This window comes from Nannobrachium achirus (assembly GCF_963921795.1).
Source record: "Nannobrachium achirus genome assembly, chromosome: 10".
In the NCBI taxonomy this organism is placed as follows: Eukaryota; Metazoa; Chordata; class Actinopteri; order Myctophiformes; family Myctophidae; genus Nannobrachium; species Nannobrachium achirus.
Window position 1 is genome coordinate 54,567,234 of NC_137819.1, and position 18,922 is coordinate 54,586,155.

The window sequence follows — 18,922 nt, forward strand, 5'->3', positions numbered from 1 at the left end:
CGCCAGCAGCGATGGAAGTTATTGAGGTCAAGGAGAACTTGAGTGGCGGAGGGATGAGAGTAGTTGCAGAGACAGAAGCACCGTCCGTCACCCGCATGTTGGACAGACAGCCAGGACGGAACAGAACACTGATGAGAAAGACTGAACTTGGCAACAAGAGGGGAGAGAAAATCCAAACAAACACAAACTGATCAAGAGAGAAAGGGATGGCAAGAGAGGGAGAGTGAGACAGAGCAGTGGAGCGTGAAAAACAGCTGGCGATATGGACGAAATAGAATATTGCAATATTTTGACCAAATACCTTGATATTGATATTGTGCCGTTAATATTGTATTATATTTAATAAAATATAACAAATACCTCTATCGATATTGTGACGCTAATATTGTATGGTGATTTTCTTCAAGTTTAAAATTGGGGCTTGAGTTAATGCCATATCACAATAGCACAACATCGAAAACGTCGGACGATATCTGGTCTCAAATCACGATATAACATCGCGTAAGGCAGGGTTGCAATGGACGGACGGCAAGAGGGAGATAGTGGGAGAAATATGTAACAAAAAAAGGCAAATGTGTTCACTTCCGGCAGAAAGCGTGAAAATTTGCACCTAGGGGTATTTTTGTGTGCTGAATTCAAAAATTGACGGTCCCAAGCACTTTTCCCATGGGATCTGGTGGCTCTCATTCACTTACCATACTAGGGAAAAAAGACCCCCCTTCTTCAAGTAGCATGTGAGGGGTCAAACTAGGTGTTTTTCGGGATTCTGAATCCATTGCAAGCATTTGTTTTGCACGAAAAACATTCCTTTCCGAGAAATGGACACAACAAAACTTTGAAAAGTGATGACTCATCACTAAACCATAGTTTGTGGGGTCCATTTCTTCCCCAAGGAATGTTTTTTGTGCAAAACAAATGCTTGGAATGGATTCAGAATCATGAAAACCCCCTAGATAAACCCCTCACATGCTACTTGAAGAAGATTTTTGGGGGGTCTTTTTTTCCTAACCCTAACCCTATGGTAAGTGAATGAGAGAAAAGTGAATTTGAGAAAAGTGCTTGGGACCGTCAATTTTTGAATTCAGCGCACAAAAATACCCCTAGTTGCAAATTTTCACGCTTTCTGCCGGAAGTGAACACCTTTTTCACATATTTCTCCCACTAAGAGGTCTTATGGTGTAAAGGAGAGGTGGTGGTGGATTGAAGAGGGAGAGGTCTTATGATGTAAAGGAGAGGTGGTGGTGGATTGAAGGGCAGACGGGCGACGCGGGAGGCGAGATGTTAGGGATGGTTTGGTCTGTTCCAGCTGCTCGCTGGCACATGCCTTCCTGACAAGGTTACAGTACGACCCCTCTGGCTCTCACACCTCATCTCTCTGCGTTTCCTTTTTCGCTTTCCCCCTATTTCACGGTCGATCTCCAACTCTCTCGCACGCACGCACGCGCGCGCACACACACACACACACACACACACACACGTGCGCGCACACACACACACACACACACACTTCTTTGATGGTTGTGAAGCTAGAACGGACCTATCATAGTAATTATAATTGACTGTGTGTGGGACCGGGATGGGAGTGGAGGAGGGATTGTGCCATTTCTAATTGTGTGTTTGTTTTTTGTTTGTTTGTTATTGAGTGTGACTGGGCATGTGAACTGCACATAGTCCCGTCAGCCGTCAGGCAGAAACCTTGTATCTCCATATTTCTTGTTCATGTTTCTTCATAGATTAATTCCCTACGGTTTGGGAAAAACACGGTTTCCACCTGACAGCGGCGATATAGTGATAGAATCCTGAAAGTGGATAGAGAGTGTGTGTACTGTGTGTAGCGTGATATGATGAGTAGTATATCTCTCTTCCCCAGCATGTCTCGGGTGGCTTGCCTCTTTGCACTTCATGTGAGTTCCTGTTATTCCTACAGTATGTGTGGGTACATGATGTGCTGTGTGCCGCTGGCTCTCAAAGTGGGGTCTGGGGTCCACCAGGGGTCCTTTAGAGGGTTCCAGGGGGTCCCCAGCAGAATCAGCAACACTTCAAGGCCTGTTTTTTATATTACGGCTATTCAAAAAAGCTCACAGCTTAGATGTGCTATTTTTGAAAGTTTTTGAAAGATCTTTGCAAATCTTCTCGTGTGTGGTCCCTGGCACAAACTCTAATACATATCAATTTGGGGGTCCTTTGACACGAAAATGTTTGAGAACCACTCCCTAGTAATTCTCTGATTCTAAGATGAGATAAACCTTTATCAAGGTTCAAGGGTTGGTTCAAGGTTGTACTTTATTGTTACGTCTTTTGTACAGGTACATAAGAGTAAAATTTGTTTTTGTTTGGCATCCTTCAGTCAATGCAGTCGTATATCAAAGAAAAAAAAACAATATAATAACATCAACATCAAACCACATCTAAAAATAATAATAATAATAATCTAAAAAGGAGTGCAAAAGGCAAAAAGAGCAACAGGAAAAGAAAAGAGCATCCTCAGATGTACTTGTGCAAAAAGTTTGGCATATTCTATACGCCAACAGCATATTTTTCCAGTAGTTGCTACTGTACTGTACTTAACTTTTGTAAACATCTTCACAGAGTGTTCTATGTGCAACAGATTAATATATTCAACTTCACAGTATGCATTTATGTACAGTAGGTGCAATTCAACTTCACAAGGAGGGAACGTAAGGGGTATGTACAGTAGGTGCAGTTCAACTTCACAAGGAGGGGTCGATAAATTCAAGTCTCATTGCAGACAGCTCTGCACAGAGAACAGGAGGCAAAGGTGAGGGTAAAAGGAAAATATCAAGATAAGATACTGCGGTGCATTCTGCAATGCAGTTTGAGAGAGAGAGAGAGATAGCGAGAGTTTGAGTGGGGGGATGGATTCAGTAGTGCGGTGTTTCTCAACCACTGTGCCTGGGGACCTTTGGTGTGCCCCTGAGAAGGGTCAAGTGTGCCCCTTGAAACTGCTTGAAAGCCAGTATTGTATTCATAATTTTGAAAACGATTTAAACAAGTGAAAACAGCCGATCTACAAGCACACAACGCCTTGCACCGCGAGGCGTTTTGCTGTTTTCACAACTGTTGTGCGACAGCCTTGTATGATGAAGCAGGGCTTTACTTTGCGAAGAAACTTACACATTTGAAACTTGGAGACACAAGGTTTCTTTCCGACAGTGACGATATTTACACCCCCGTATTATGTTGGTGTGCCCATGGATTCTTGGGACATGAAAAGTGTGCCCATGCAGAAAAAAAGGTTGAGAAACACTGCAGTAGAGTCCTTGTCGAAAGGCCCTCACATTAATAAGGCAAAGGACAGTGCTCTCTGTAATACCCCTTTTCCATGACAGTCCTGAGGCCAAGGGAGTTTGCACCGCACCGATCCATGACATCGTTTGTGTTTTACACTCCAATATACCTGGAATTAGTATCACTAATGATATGCTACTAATGAATTAATAGTAATGATCAATGTAGAGACCTTGACTAGATACCTCGTTTCGCATTGGAATGAATGTATTTTACATAAAACCATTTGTCTGGTGAAAACCTGAGGTATTTATTTACATATAGCCTGCAATCAATAACATGAATTGAGTGTCTAGTGTAGGTGACAGCTCCTGCAGAATTATATAGTTGTGATTTTATATACTCTATTGTTGCCTCAGGCAGTAGTAAATATTCATTCATTAGTTTTATTTTCTAGTGTTGCTTTCCCAGAGGGACTAAAATCAATAATTGAATACCTACTGTTGTACGTCATTAAGCCTCCCGCCGGATTGGCTGTGCTCAAAACCGCCTGCAAATGGAAATGCAATCGCACAATAAGGTTGTGTGCCTTCCCTTTCTGTTCTGAAAAAACATAATCTAACTCAGATTTTGCTTATCTAACGACATGGTCACTTCTCTCTGCATTCGGCTCAAGGGAGAGACCGGATCAAGACGCGGCCAATGATCTCGGACCTCCTGGCTGCGGCTATTCTATGACGTCAGTCACCTATGACTATACAGTATCTATGAGGTATGACTTTGTATTTGGGAAAGGTTTCAGCCTGATCTATAACAGCCATTGAAATGCAAGGGAGGTACTCCCTTGGCATACTGGAATCATGCACACTATACAGCAGGGGCCTTCAACAGGGGGACCGGGGCAGCGGCGGCTCCAAAGAATTGTGACTAGGGGGGCTATGGGGGAGCTGGCTTTTTTAGAGCGAGGGATAATTAATTTTGGCAACAAACAATAATGAATAGTACTAATATAACAAACGAGATTCTCTCGCGTCTAGGTTATGGATAACTGAACAGACCAGATCATTGGCAGTTTCCAGCTCCATATCTGAGGACTGTAGGTGATCGGATAGGGTTTTTGTGAGGCTGAAGATGCTTTCCAGCATAAAAAGTATGATTTTATAGTATGGTTTACATAGAAGTCAGTAAATTGTCTTTCACATATTCATATACATTTTATTTATTTTTTCATCAGTATTGGATACCCCCCCCCCCCCCCCCCCCCTGGAGCCGCCACTAGTCCGGGACCCCTAGGAGGTCCTCAGAGTTACTACAGGGGGTCCTCCAAATCTTTGAGTGATAGAAACGTTTTCCTCCTCTTTTATATTGACCACTTTTACCCATACTCTGAGAACTTTAGCCAAAAATAGCAGATCTACAAGCTCACAACGCCGTTGTGAGCTTGTAGATCGGCTATTTCCGGCAAAGAGGTTTGGTGTAGAGGGGGAAATGAGCAGACCAAGCACAGAGTGAAAGGTCGAGTTTATTAAGTATTGGCGCTTCAAGTGGTTAAATATCTGAAAACACAAATCGACATGAATCCAAAATACGCTGATGATTGTGCTGTCCCTGCTTCATCTCTCTCTCAACTAAGGGGGCCTGAAAACGTTAAAGATCACTGCTATACAGTATGTGGCACTGATCAGTCCAGTGGTTAACCTTGGATACACCCACAGACTCTGTGTGTGTGTGTGTGTGTGGGGTGGGTTGGGGGGGCATTATATCTAAAGCATACATTCCCAACTCCCCAAATTCCCAAATAAGGCAGAGGCATCCACCCCAACAGCATTGTGGGAGGCAGGGAAAAGCTTGGGAAGGAGCCTAAAACTCAGGAAACGGCGGGGGATAAAAAAGAGAGAGGGATGATTGGAAAAGTATGCCATGCCGACTCGCCACATTGTAGACGTCTCGCTTTCCCATTTCCTGTGCCGATGACGAAAGGGGAGAGGAAGGGTCTAAAAATACACGCTGCACCCCCACTTCTGCTGTCAGGAAGGCCAGCGGCCAGCTCAGCAAGAATTTCCCCTTCACTCACTAATACGGATCGTGTCGCACGGTCCCCCAGCCAGCCAGCCAGCCAGCCGGGAGAGAGATTCAATCCCACAATGCAACGCTGTGGCTCGTGCGGTGCATGCTGGTAGCTAGGGTTACCTCTGGGGCGCGTGTATCAAAACAGCGTCCAGGTTCTGACAATGGAAGCTTGTGATTGGCTGAACCAGAGGTATAGGGAGCGCTCCGTTGCATTCGCCTGGACCATGCGGAGGTGCCGATCGAGAGCTCACTCGTCTATAGGTTATAGGTAATATAATAGGCCTACATGCGATGTTTCATGACATATAACACAAGAAATAATCATAAACATTTTATATTTATAAGGTCAAGTATTATACTTAATAATTGGGACTTACAAGAAGTTAAGAACCATTATCATAGTTATAATAGGCCTACATTTTTGCAGTAGTTTAGGCATTTTGGTTTGATAAGGTTGTGGGCAGAACAATTTGTCTTTGTTTGTTATTTGACTATTATTACTTTAATTATAATTAAAGACACTTCATAGTGAATTAGTGATTATAATAAATAGCCTATGTCGTGATTGATGTTATAGCTAGATCAGATTGTGTTTATAATACAACGCCGGCGCGCCTCCGTCATCTCCACCGAAAACAAGCGCTCCCCCCTTGTTCCATTGTCAGAACCGGGACGCTGTTTTGATTCACGCCTCTGGGGCTAAGTTCGATCACATCACACGTTTTTCAGACGATTTTCTTTCCGCTTCTCTTCCCTCACCGCTCCCCCCTCATCCTCCCCCCTCGCCACCGCATCCTGCAGGCGCACATGTAAAAGTTCACACATCAACCTGGCGAAGAGGTGCGAGATTCACACATCCTGCTCTGATCATTACCTTCCCCCGGCCCACTCACTTTGCTTCCGGCTACCGCCACCAACAACACTGTCTTACTTTCTACCATCTCAACCTCTTTCTACCTCTCTCTCTATCTCTCGCTCGCCGTGTCTCCTGACTCGCTCCTCCTCACCAGTTCCCTTGAGTTCCTCACTCCCTCTCTCTTAAGTCATATCGTCACTGTCGGGCAGAAACCTTGTATCTCCACATTTTAAATGTATATGTTTTTTTTTCGCTAAGTAAAGCCCTGCTTCATCAGAAAAGGCCGTCGCACAAAAGTAGTGAAAACAGTCGATCTACAAGCACACAACGCCTCGCACCGCGAGGCGTTGTGTGCTTGTAGTTCGGCTGTTTTCAATAGTTTAGTTCATTTTTTTTGGACATACAAGGTTTCCACCTGACAACGACAATATCTTGCTTTTGTTTTCTGCCATTCATATTACATAATGCGTAAGATAAAAAAAACACAACGACCTGTAGTTGAGCTGTAACACTGGCAGATGGATTTAGCAGAAAAAAACACTTGATGTCGCTGGTGATTGGCGAAGGCGATGACGCCTTCATTCCCCCTAGCCTTCATTCAAAACACTACTATAGGGCCTTGTAAAAACTCTTATCGAATGTACTCAAGCATCTGTCAGTGCTTTTAATACTGACAGATGCGGCAAACCACGCCCCCCGTCACTGTGATTGTCTCCACCAGCCGAAGGCTGAGGGAGAGTATGTTTTCCCCTCCGTCCGTCCGTCCGTCCGTCCGTCCGTGCGTCCGTGCGTCCGTCCGTCCGTGCGTGCGTCCGTCCTCGCAGTTTGTGAGCAGCTAATCTCAGTCACCGTTGGCCCGATCGCTGCCAAACTGAGCACACACACTCCCTGGATGCCAATCTAGAACCTCTGCCCCACATTTTTCAAATCAGCCTCATGGTGGCGCTATAACAGGCCGATTTGTGTGGCCTGGTTGTTACCAGCAAATCTCAGTCACCGTTGGCCCGATCGCTGCCAAACTGAGCACACACACTCCCTGGATGCTAATTCAGAACCTCTGCCCCACATTTTTTAAATCAGCCTCATGGTGGCGCTATAACAGGCCGATTTGTGTGGCCTGGTGGATACCTGTGCTCGGAAGAGCACTGCTTCTAGTTTTCACTGTGATCCCTTGACAACGGAGGCAGGCACACCAACAGCAAGGCCTTTGAGTTGAGGCTCGTTAGGCGTGGCTGCAAAGCGAGCGAGTCCCTAGGCGAGCGTGTGCCTACACCAGGGGTCTTCAACGTTTTCAGGCCAAGGACCCCTTAGTTGAGAGAGAGATGAAGCAGGGACCCCCCCCAACCTTTTCAGAGATTCCATATAGTTTCATCGTTTGACAGCACAATCGTCAGTGTATTTTGGATTCATATCAATTTGTGTTTTCAGATATTTAACCACTTGAACTGTCAATACTTCTCCCCTCTACACCAAACAACTTTGCCGAAAATAGCCGATCTACAAGCTCACAACGCCTCGCGCGCTGCGAGGCGTTGTGAGCTTGTAGATCTGCTATTTTTGGCTAAAGTTCAGAATCTGGTTTAGAATGTGGCTAAAAGATTTGCTTTTTTACTTTCTATCACAGAAAGATTTGAAGGTCCCCTGTAGTAACTCTGAGGACCCCCTAGGGGTCCCAGACCCCCTGTTGAAGACCCTTGGCCTACACCGATCCACCAATGGCCTTGTGCACCAACCCTTGTCCGAGTTGGCAAGTTGTTGTGGTCGGCGAGCTAGCATACAGTAAGCATGCATACAGGCGCACGTCACTTCCAACCAGCTTGAAGGTGGGACAGCGTAGCCAGTGATTATGATTGGGGGTGTGGTTTGCTGCATTAGTCAGTGAGGAAAGCACACATGCTACTCAAGCAGCTTCATCGTTGGGGCTGCTACAGCAGGTGAACAGAAGTTTGTAAGTGGGGGAAATGAATGAGAACGCCCCCTCCTCCCCATCCTTCCCTCAGTGTGTCCTTGCGCAAGGAACCTCGCCAACAAACGTACCAGCAGAGATGCTCAATGGCCAGCACCGAGAGAGAACCCCATGGGGGGCTGTGTGCATAAAAGCAGAATGCTGCCGAAAAGATCATCTAAATTACGTTCAGTGTACTTTTTCCCTGGGTAAATATGGACTGAAGGAAGGGTCATGTCTAAAATGTATGCTCTAATACAGTGGTTCCCAAACCTCTCAGGTCGAGACCCAAAAGAGAGATTCGACCCAAACTAGACGCGTTTGACAGCTTGTAGATAATCTTTTTTTTATGGAATTTATTAGGTTTGTTTGAAAATGCATAACATTTGTATTATTTTTTCTAAAACATAAAATGATATATTTCTAAACATTTTTCATTTTTTGAAAATGCGATTTTTACTCGAGTCATGACCCGTAAAAAAAAAGGACTGTGACCCACAAATGGGTCCTGACCCAGTGTTTGAGAAACAGTGCTCTAATAACACAGCGGTCTGCATCAAACGGAACACTCCAGTCCAGACCCATTGCGGTTCTCGTCGTACCAACATCATGTCCTTCCCCGGAGAGTCAGATGGCAGATTTGATTGAAGACCGTTGTGTATTGCTGCTCCAGAGGCTGCTGTATGATTTCAGCAGCAGCTGGGGAAACGAGGGCTGCAGTTGTCACGGCCGCTTGTAAACGCAGCCGTGCCGCCCACGCCGCACCAGATCGACTTTTGCCGTGCCGCGCGGCACCAGATCGACCAGATCTATTTCTGATTGGGCCTCTGCTATCGGGGGCTTTGCAGTTCGCGCAGCTGTTCTTTTCTTTCAGAAAGAAAGAAGGGAAGAATACTGTCTTCAACGACCAAACTTTTCATCGGAGAGTTTCGATTTTCCGACGTGCAGCTTTCCGAACTCTAATTCGGGGTAATGCTTTTCAGAAGATGTGAGTGGCTTCATTTTGTAGTTGAACCGGACCTTTCTGATGTCACCAAGCAATCTGCCCATTAGATTTTGAGATATCTTGTGTGAAAAGTTGACATTTGTGCATGACTGACCAAAAATAAATAAATCAATATCAATGTTTTTTTTCCTTCGATATTTTGTATATATGGTCGACTGGAATCCAACATTAAAATGAAATGTGTGCATGCACTGTATGTTTGTAAACATGTGACACACTCTTCGCTCAAACTTTAAATTAAAATATTCAACAGCCTGCTATGTGAACAATAAATCAACTGCCATTTACCGTAGAGTAGTATATAGTTTGGTTGCAACAAAAAAATATATAATAATGTAAAATCGATTTTTTTAAATGTGAAAATCAATATTGGACACTGCACTGACTAAGGTTATGGGGCCACTCAGAAGGCTAGAGTTGAATCATTGCTGTAAAGTTGCCCGAGCGGCCAGGCTTCCAAAAACAGTCCAAGATATCTTTTAAGGGTTTTTATTTTACCCCACATCTCCCATCAGCAGTGCAGTTTACAATTCATTCACGTAGACAAAAGTATGACTGGCCAAAAATAGAAAAAGTAGAACGAGCTGCAAAATAAATAAACACTTAGGCGAACACTAACATTAACCCAACAGGCCAAGAACTCTCTTCGGGTAAAACCAAGTCTCCGCAAGGCCCCGTAGTTCTCCCTTCAGGGAATGCTCTCTTGTGTTATTTGCCCACATCAGAACTAACTTGGCTGTCACTGCAGCCTCCATTAAGTAGAGAGTGGATCCTACCACAGGACACCAATTAGCCTTAGCAATACTTCCATATACTTCCAAATAACATTCCAAAATAACCCACAGCTAGTAAGAGAACTTAAACATTCTAAATGATGCATGTTACACTTACACTTGGGTGAACTTCAAATGAATGACATTATAACTACACACAACTCTGAAACCAGAGGAAACACCCCTCTCCTCCACAGCACTTGGCCCATTCCTATTAACCAAGGAATTGCCACCGGCTGCGAAGGAGACCCAGGAAAATTGGCCACACCCATTTCACCAACACCCCAATGATTCAATAAACCAACAGGAGAACATTAAAATGCATGTAAAGCCCATGTTAAGAACACTGTCCATTAACCCACACTTTCACACAGTCATTTCCCAAAGCCGGCCGGCAAAGTTAGTCAAATGGTAGACGCTGTGTAGTTAGATGAGTGAACACTGTCCTCAATCATTGTATATAAATATATACTGTATGTATGTATAGGGCACGGGCTGCCCCGTGACAATTGCGGACAGCTAATTCCACAGCAATCCAGACATTAGTTTGGGAGAAATGTCGTTTGGGACTGAATAAGTGATGGATCAGCATGGCCATCCATAGGGATAAATAAATAAACTCCACCGCTAAACTACATCTACATCACCAAAATATAGACATAGCTGACGGCCATTCTTCCATGAAAAACCCCTGCATTCTCTTCACGCAATAACAGCGGCAACCTAAATCGAGAGAATCCTCTGGGACTTGAGAGTATAATACGAGACTATTAGAGCGAAGGGGATTTGGTGGTGTTGTGTGTCATTATGGCCACTTCTCTCCTTCAACCAGCTTTTGTGGAGGAAGAAGCATGGGGGAAAAAAGGCGAGAGAGAAGAGTGGGGGTAAAATGGCATGAAGAAAGATGGAAGTACGGGTAAAGTGTGTGTGCAGCACAGACCGAGGAGGGACGCCCGGGGAGATCTAATGGCCGAGTGAGAGTAATGGAGCAAAGGAGAACGACGGCATGGAGGGTGCACTGAGGAGAGAGGCCCTATTTCAAGAGAGAGAGAGAGAGAGAGAGAGAGAGAGAGAGAGAGAGAGAGAGAGAGAGAGAGAGAGAGAGAGAGAGAGAGAATGAAAAGCAGGAGATATGATGTACAATGAGCTAATTAGTGAAGTGCACAAAGAGCATGTTCCCCCAGCCTTGTCTGTAGATAGGTGTTGGTCCTTTATGCTAAAACAACAAGTCTTGTGTGCACCAACACACACACACACACACACACACACACACACACTAATGCTTTGTTCCCCCCGAGTTCATTAGCCCAACAACTCACTGGGTTCTGAGAGTAATTGGCTTCCCTTTCAGCTTGGAAGAGAGGGGAGGGGAGACGCACACTACTATACTGTTTTTGCCTTTCTCACAAGAGATTAGAACACGCTTTCTAAAGAATATCATTTGTGATACCATAAATAGTGAAAATGGCACTTTTTTTTTATCATCTTGAAATAATTTGAAAACCCTTGCTTATGAGAGTGGTTAAACCGAAACTTCCCATACAATGATCCGCGAGCAAATGTACCAGTTGGAGTTCAGCCTCCTCGGCCATGTAGCCAAACAAAAACAAACAGGCCCAAAGTGTCTTTGATCCATAAAAGCAGGTGTTTTGAGATGTTCACCAACTCTTATCTGTTGATCACATGACAGCAGCACCTCAGACTGTAACTGTACCATTTATGGGTCTTTACATGGTTATCCATGTACAGTAGAGTATTTATTTGTGTAAGTATGTGCATACACAAAGTTTGCTGACTAATACACAAAGTTTGCTGACTAACGGGAGGTGTCCCTCCCAGTAGAATAAGGCGGAATTAGCATGCATCATGAGAAATACACACCCCACGCCACATATCATACATCATATGCACTGCACATCCACCTTCCATAGGAACACATATACTGTGCACTTTAGACTCATTCAGCAAATTGATACACGGTTGCACTGGCCCTTATTCCTTCTTGGTGCATGAGGTGGTGGCTGGAGAAATCAGAGGAGCAATTAAAACAGAGAGTTTGCCACACGCAGACGTTTTTGCCAGAAGGCTGACTCTTATTCCAGCTTCAAGTGCAAGTCAAAGGCTCAGCCAACACTGCGTTTTGCATACAGCTTCATCGGGTCTGACCTAAACTATTGTTCAGGAATCATGCAGGTGTTTTATATTACATACCTACCTATATCATAATGGGGAAATACAATTAAGGAATACTTTTGTCATAAGCTCTTGTTAATACTTTTCTTTCAGGTTCAATATTTATAAAGCCCACAGACAACACTGAAGCACTTTCACTTAAAAAAAGAAACTCTAAAATAGCAGTGACACTGCAGTGTGGCAAAATGGGGCATTCACTTGTGAAAGAAATCTAAAGAAGTATTACTATATGGAGAGGTTTCTGCCCCGATAGCGACAATATTGTAACTGGTCGCGGCACACAAAAACACTATAAAGCCATTATGTGATAAGCGTAACCAGCGCCGTTTCCTCTACATTACCGTTTTATACCACCAAGCCGCAGAACCACTGAAAAAGCAAGGCTAACGTTTTATAGCTAAGTCCGATGCTGTCCTCTTAACGACTTATATTGCTCTTTTTCCTTAAACTCTTCAGAGTTTGTCCTTCTTTAACCCATTTAGGCCTAGGATTATTGACTGCTTTAACAATTGAAAAATAGCAGATATACAAGCTCACAGCGCGGCACCGAGTGCCGCGCTGCGAGCTTGTAGATCTGCTATTTTTGAAAAAGTCGTGAAAATGTGTGCAAATCTTTGAATGTATGTATTTTCAAAGCGAACGTTTGTAACTCAAATTTTGCTTCTGGGGGGTCCCTGGAACTAGATATTTTGAGATGCGCGTCCGTGGCCAAATAAATATCATTTTGGGGGTCCTTCACATGAAAAAGTTTGACAACCACTGACATAGTAGTCTCTCAAGAACAGACTAACTGAGCTCCAGTTGAGTGAAAAGAACCTTTTCTTTGACGATGGCTCGCCAGATTGCTGACATAGAAACATAGGTATTTCAAAAAACCTTAGAAGGATTCAAAAGACACTTATAGAATCGGGTCAAAATTCAAATTTTCACGATTTTTCAAAAATAGCAGATCTACAAGCTCGCAGCGAGCTTGTATATCTGCTATTTTTCAATAGTTAGAGCATAAAATAATGATACACAATAATGTGTACCCGTTCTGAATGGATTAAACGACCCTCGGCATCCATCACGCCATTAAAAGATTTACAAACAGCAGGCCACACCGCTGTAGAGGGAGGCGCGTCATCCCCGCCCTGGTGTGGCCCTGCTTGCTTGCCTGTCACTTCAGCCCAACCAAGGGCTCCAGAGGTCACACCTGTCTCCCCGGGAGGAGGAGGTCTATGATAAAGCAGTGGTTCAACTTCTCATACGTTCTCATGTCAAGGTTATACTGTATGTATGTTGCTGTGGACACCCATCGGACAAGCTCTTCTGCCAGGGACCCCCATAAGAGACGATGTGTGTTGTTAAAACTTTTCAGCATTATTACAAGCTCACAACACATTGCATTGCGATGCTTTATGAGAATGTAGGTATAAAATAAAATAGAGCTTAATAAGGAGCTATAGTCAACTTTTTTTTTGAAAAACGGACACTAAAATAAAAATGTTTCGAAAATATTTTATAAAAAAAGATTACGTTTCATATGTGTTTCTATTAAAAAATGACCACTAAAAGTATAAAATAATGGTAAAATAATCATTTTGGTCATTGTCGGGCCCACAATGTTTACATCCGATGTAAACAAAGTCGGCCCTTTACATCCGATGTACCCAAAGAGAACCAGTGTCTTTAGAGAAGCTGAATGATGATGAGCCATACTGTGCTGTGGGTGTGTATGTATGTGCGCGTGTGTGTTTGCAAGTCTAATTCATCTTCCCACACCTATAGCTCTCCTGCATCCATGTTAATGGTCAGGAGCCCTGATTCAAAGTGACGTGAAGACCATTTGCATGGCTAATTTATTCCATCCGTACATGCGGTCACGACATCTAGCAGCATCACAACAGACAATGTTCACTGCCATGTGCATTCTGTGTTGGCAAGGCCAAACCATGCAGTACACAGTCAAATCCGGAGTGTTAGTTTAATTTAAGTTAATCGAACTCTCTACTACCCAGAGGCCCTTCTATTCCCGGGGGTTGTAAAATTATTTTATTCGATTGTTATAATAGAATATCAAATGAAGTTATTCTTTTTTTCCTGTTTATGAATCACCAATGATGAACAGATCTAGGATTTATGTTGTTTTAACCAGACAGGTCAAATTGTACTTAATCGCTTTCCTGAGTGAGTCAAGCTGTCTGTTGGCATGCTCTCGCACATGCACTTTGTCTGCTCTAACTCGTTTTGTGCACTTAACCATTCAAGCCCTGTATACTTCATAGTAGAACAAATAGCAAAACTAACCGATCTGCAAGCACAACGCATTGCATCGCCATGGTGAATGGTGCATTTATATAGTGCCTTTATCCAAGGCGCTTTACATAGATTGTGCATTACATTCACCCATTCACACACACATTCATACGCCGATGGCAGAGGAAACCAAGCAAGGCACCAACTTTCTCATCAGGAGTAATTAGGGATTCAGTGTCTTGCTCAAGGACACTTCAACACTAACCCTGGGGGAGCCCGGGATCGAACTTGGAACCTTCCGGGTTGCCAAGCGGCCACTCTACCCCTGAGCCACTGCCGCCATGCGGTGGGTGAGCTACTGAGCTTGTAGACCGAGTGTTGCCAAAAGTTGAGTCAAGATCCTATATAGGATTGGAAGGGATGGTGGACTTGACAGTTCCACCATCCCTTAATGAGATCTCTGTCGTTATGTAATAGAGGACTTTGATAAGTTGCTCTTCACCCCATGGAAACTACAGTCTGACTGCATTGTAATTGGCATTAAAAGCTTAGTTGTAAAATATCGAGTCTTCAAATCTCTCTCTCTCTCTCAGTTGAACTGCCTCAGTTGAACTGAATGCCCTATGGCATCTATCACTGAATACTACTTGCTTTTATACTGCCGTGTGTGTGTGTGCGCGTGTGTGTGTGGGTGGGGGGGGGGGGGGGGGGGGTGTATGTACACACTATACAACCGTGTGTGTGTGTGTGTGTGTGTGTGTGTGTGTGTGTGTGTGTGTGTGTGTGTGTGTGTGTGTGTGTGTGTGTGTGTGTGTGTGTGTGTGTGTGTGTGTGTGTGTGTGTTATGCACATTAAAATGAAGGCACGCGTGTCTATGTTGTGTCTGAGTTACCGAGCCAGTGATGGTGCTGCCCCGCCATCCGTTTATCTTATTACGTAACAACCTGGCTAGCATTAGCAAGAGTAAACACTGGCAACAGGAACTAAACATCACCAAATAACAGAATCTACGTATTTTTCCGAGACCACGTGCCACTAATGGCTCAATGACTCAAGCAGAGATTGTTTCTGCCGTATAGAAAAATCATCATGAAATATTAATCAGTAGCACCTTTTCCTCCTTTTCCTTTTCCAAAATCCCATTAACCTCAGGTCAGAAGGAACCAATAATGACCACGACACTGCCACGCTCATCATTACGTTCATTATGGGGCCACTAAACCGACAATCAGAGAATGACCATAGTGGCTTCAGTCCTATAACTGCTACTTAGCTCCCAAATTACTTTGGAATTTTACAAAATCAATACGTCTCAGTGGCTATATGCCAAGGCTGGCATGGAAAGTAATTGAACTACCGGGATGACATGTATAACTGTGACTGATGCCTATGTTTAAAGATAATGCTTTGAGAATTATATTCACTCATGCTCATTGTTTATAGACTACTCATTAGTGTGGTTGTCCAACAGGGCAACACACTGTAGTCCTGGGGAAACTATTTATTCTAGATAAACTGTATCTGTAAATGGTAAATGGTGCATTTATATAGCGCTTTTAATCCAAAGCGCTTTACATAGATTGTGCATTACATTCACCCATTCACACACACATTCATACACCGGTGGCGGAGGAAGCCATGCAAGGCACCAACCTACTCACTGGAGGCAATTAGGGGTTCAGAGTCTTGCCCAAGGACCCTTCGACATTAACTCAGGGGGAGCCCGGATTCGAACTGGGAACCCTTCGGGATTTATACCCTTCGTGCTCTAATACCAGTTTCTCTACCCCTGAGCTATGCCGCCCCCATCTGTAAGTAAGTCCATTGAGTCAAAGGGGGATTGGTCAAGCTGCACATGACAATTTGGCTACTCAGAGTAGACAAATAAATAGGCAACTACACTTGCAATTTCCAATTGCATCTTCCTAGTTATATTCAGATTCACTGTTTAAAGGCTGTACATTATCCAGGTGCTACTCACTGCTAAATGCAGATTGACACAGCACCTATATCAGAATCAGAATCATATTCACTCCATGTTTACAATCTGTATAGTAGCCACATACGTATCCACTCATACTGGTGACTGAGAGAGGCATATTCAGGGCCAGGCATATTTTCACTGCCAGTGATAGATTCTACATTGGCTGATTTAATAGAAACACACATGTTTAGCTCACCAGACCCACTCACTGCACATGTCTAGTGTTAGACACTAATCTGTTTATTAAATTATTAAACAGATTAATATGTCATTTTCTTGTGTCCGTTCTTACCTGTAGCTACCGCTCATGTATTTCACCCACTGCTGCTGTTGCTGCTAAGACACCTGCTTTTTGATGGATCATAAATCTCATCTTAAAGCTATAAAAGTTAGGTCTTTGTGTTGACTGAATGCTGAAAATGTAATGTAAATCGCAAAATACATTTTCACTGTATGGGTGAATACACATGCCCTATGGATCCTTCATACAAATAATCTATGTCTTCATTTGTATAAGGCCTTATATATAACTAATATAGCATACCCTTGTGTGCCACGAGTTATGATCCCTCACTCTGATGGTTGAAATACAGTATTCCGCCGTCTACCGGCTCAATAAATAACGGGAAAGTAGGCCTATACTCCTTTCTTCAGTAGGCTAATATACAGGAAATGATAACACATTTATTTGACACATGACACGAGAAATAAGAGACACGATTAACGAGGGACAAGGGCAGATCTTTCTGGTGCAGCAGTAGCTAGCACAGTGAGAACCCTGGCTGTCACGTCATCATTACACAGTAGTAAGGGGTCTATAGGCTACTAGAGAAACAGGAACATCGTTTCACTTTACTCTGTCTGGCGGACAATAACAAATGATCAGACCGTGCAGTGCTCTCTTTTTTTCCAAGCATCGATTCATTCGTGAGGAAAGAAAGGAACAGCTGAGTTGAACGAAGCACGGTCAGACCGAGCGCATCATCCATCCTCACCCCATATGTCCCACATAGCGAGATGATGCGCCAGCTAGGATACACTTCATCCATTCATTAAAAAAAACACCGTATATGTGAGACTACATATACCGTTATCTGCGACTAGGCAAATGATTTACTTTATAATCAATGCATTTTGACGATCGTCCATTTTGTGCAAAAATGACACGGTCCGACCGGGGCAGATTGCATGTGCTGGCCGCTATAAGTCACCAAACCAACTGATACGCTAGTATTTACTAATTTACATCCTAATGTAGCCTATACCTCCTCGGCTACCTGTGAACCGGTGCAGGTTGTGTGTCACCTCTAGGCTAGTCTACTGACCGCTCGGCCGGCGTATAGCCTTTTTTGTGTCGCTTCTCCCCCACACACACATTGCCGTGGAAACACTAGTGTCCTGATAAACAATAGCGGCACAGCAACGTGCCCCAGACAGTCCTGTCAAAGCCATCCGCGCGTACCCTACTACTCTAGCCTCTATTATTAACACTCCAGCCCTGCTCTGCTAAATATTTAAGGTCAGGCTATTTTGTTGAGAGATTGGTAACGAAAATCTTACCCGATCCGAGGGAAGAGAGGGTCCAGTCCGCTGCGAACCACCCGGGGCGGTGTGCAGTGCTGTTGGTTGGGAGGTGGGGGAGAGAGAAGAGAGAGACAGATGGGGAGAGATGCTCGCTGTGTGTTCTGTTGGCTGGCTGCGTCCACCGTATTGTCGGCCTATAGGAGAGAGACAGTCCCGTCCGACACACCGATCGTCCGACTTGCTGGCCTATAAATGGGCTTTTCTTTTTTTTTTTACTGAAATAAATCCCCGAAAACCATGATCTACTACCGTGCAGTCAGTCTGTCACAGCAGCACACACGCACCTCGGCCCGACCCGCACACGAACACGACAACGAACGGAGGAGGATATAATGGAACCGCAGTGGTTGGGACAGGAGGAGAGGCGAGTGAGAGACGAGTGTGTGTTTAACAGGCGCTGCACCGAGGCTGACCGTGCGTGTTTAAAGGGGGGAGGGGGGAGGGGGTGATCGTTGTCACCGGGACGCGTCGCCTATTGGCACACCACCACCATGCCTCCTCCCCTTCTCTCTCTCTCTCTCTCTCTCTCTCTCTCTCTCTCTCTCTCTCTCTCTCTCTTTCTCTCTCTCTCTCTCTCTCTCTGCTATTTTCAAATGGTCATGAATCTAAATGTATATAGGGCTGAACGCTGAAGTCAAGTGGTTATGTTTTGCAATAATAATTAAGATAAGATAAGAGATGTAGTGGAGTAGCCTAGAAGTAAAGCATTGGAAATTGGAAATACTCCAGTAAAGTACAAATACCCAAAATTGTAATTAAGTAGGCTACAGTAGGCTACTTCAGTAAATTCACTCAGTTACTTTGACGCCTAAGGGTGAAAAGCGACCTTGCCCATATATCTGTCTTGGGCTGGCCATATATGGATTCTGTTGTCTGACATCATACATACAATCCCTTTTAGGCCCATATATGGAGATCCCTGCTCTGAGTATCTGACATCACTGTGATGTCACCTGTGATGTCACAGTGATGTGTCAGGGGAACCACGTACAGTGTCAGGCGTTATAGACAGAGATACCCCCAA

General features: G+C 44.2%; 1 protein-coding gene across 1 annotated transcript in view; it reads right to left on the reverse strand.

Moving 5' to 3' along the window:
* LOC308292239 (hippocalcin-like protein 1) overlaps positions 1 to 17,905 on the reverse strand; it is a 70,400-nt gene extending 52,495 nt beyond the window's left edge. Inside the window, exon 1 of the mRNA XM_080734548.1 lies at positions 17,875 to 17,905. The gene's annotated coding sequence lies outside the window, so the exon portion shown is untranslated. The remainder of the gene's footprint in view (positions 1 to 17,874) is intronic.
* Positions 17,906 to 18,922: the final 1,017 nt, after the last annotated feature.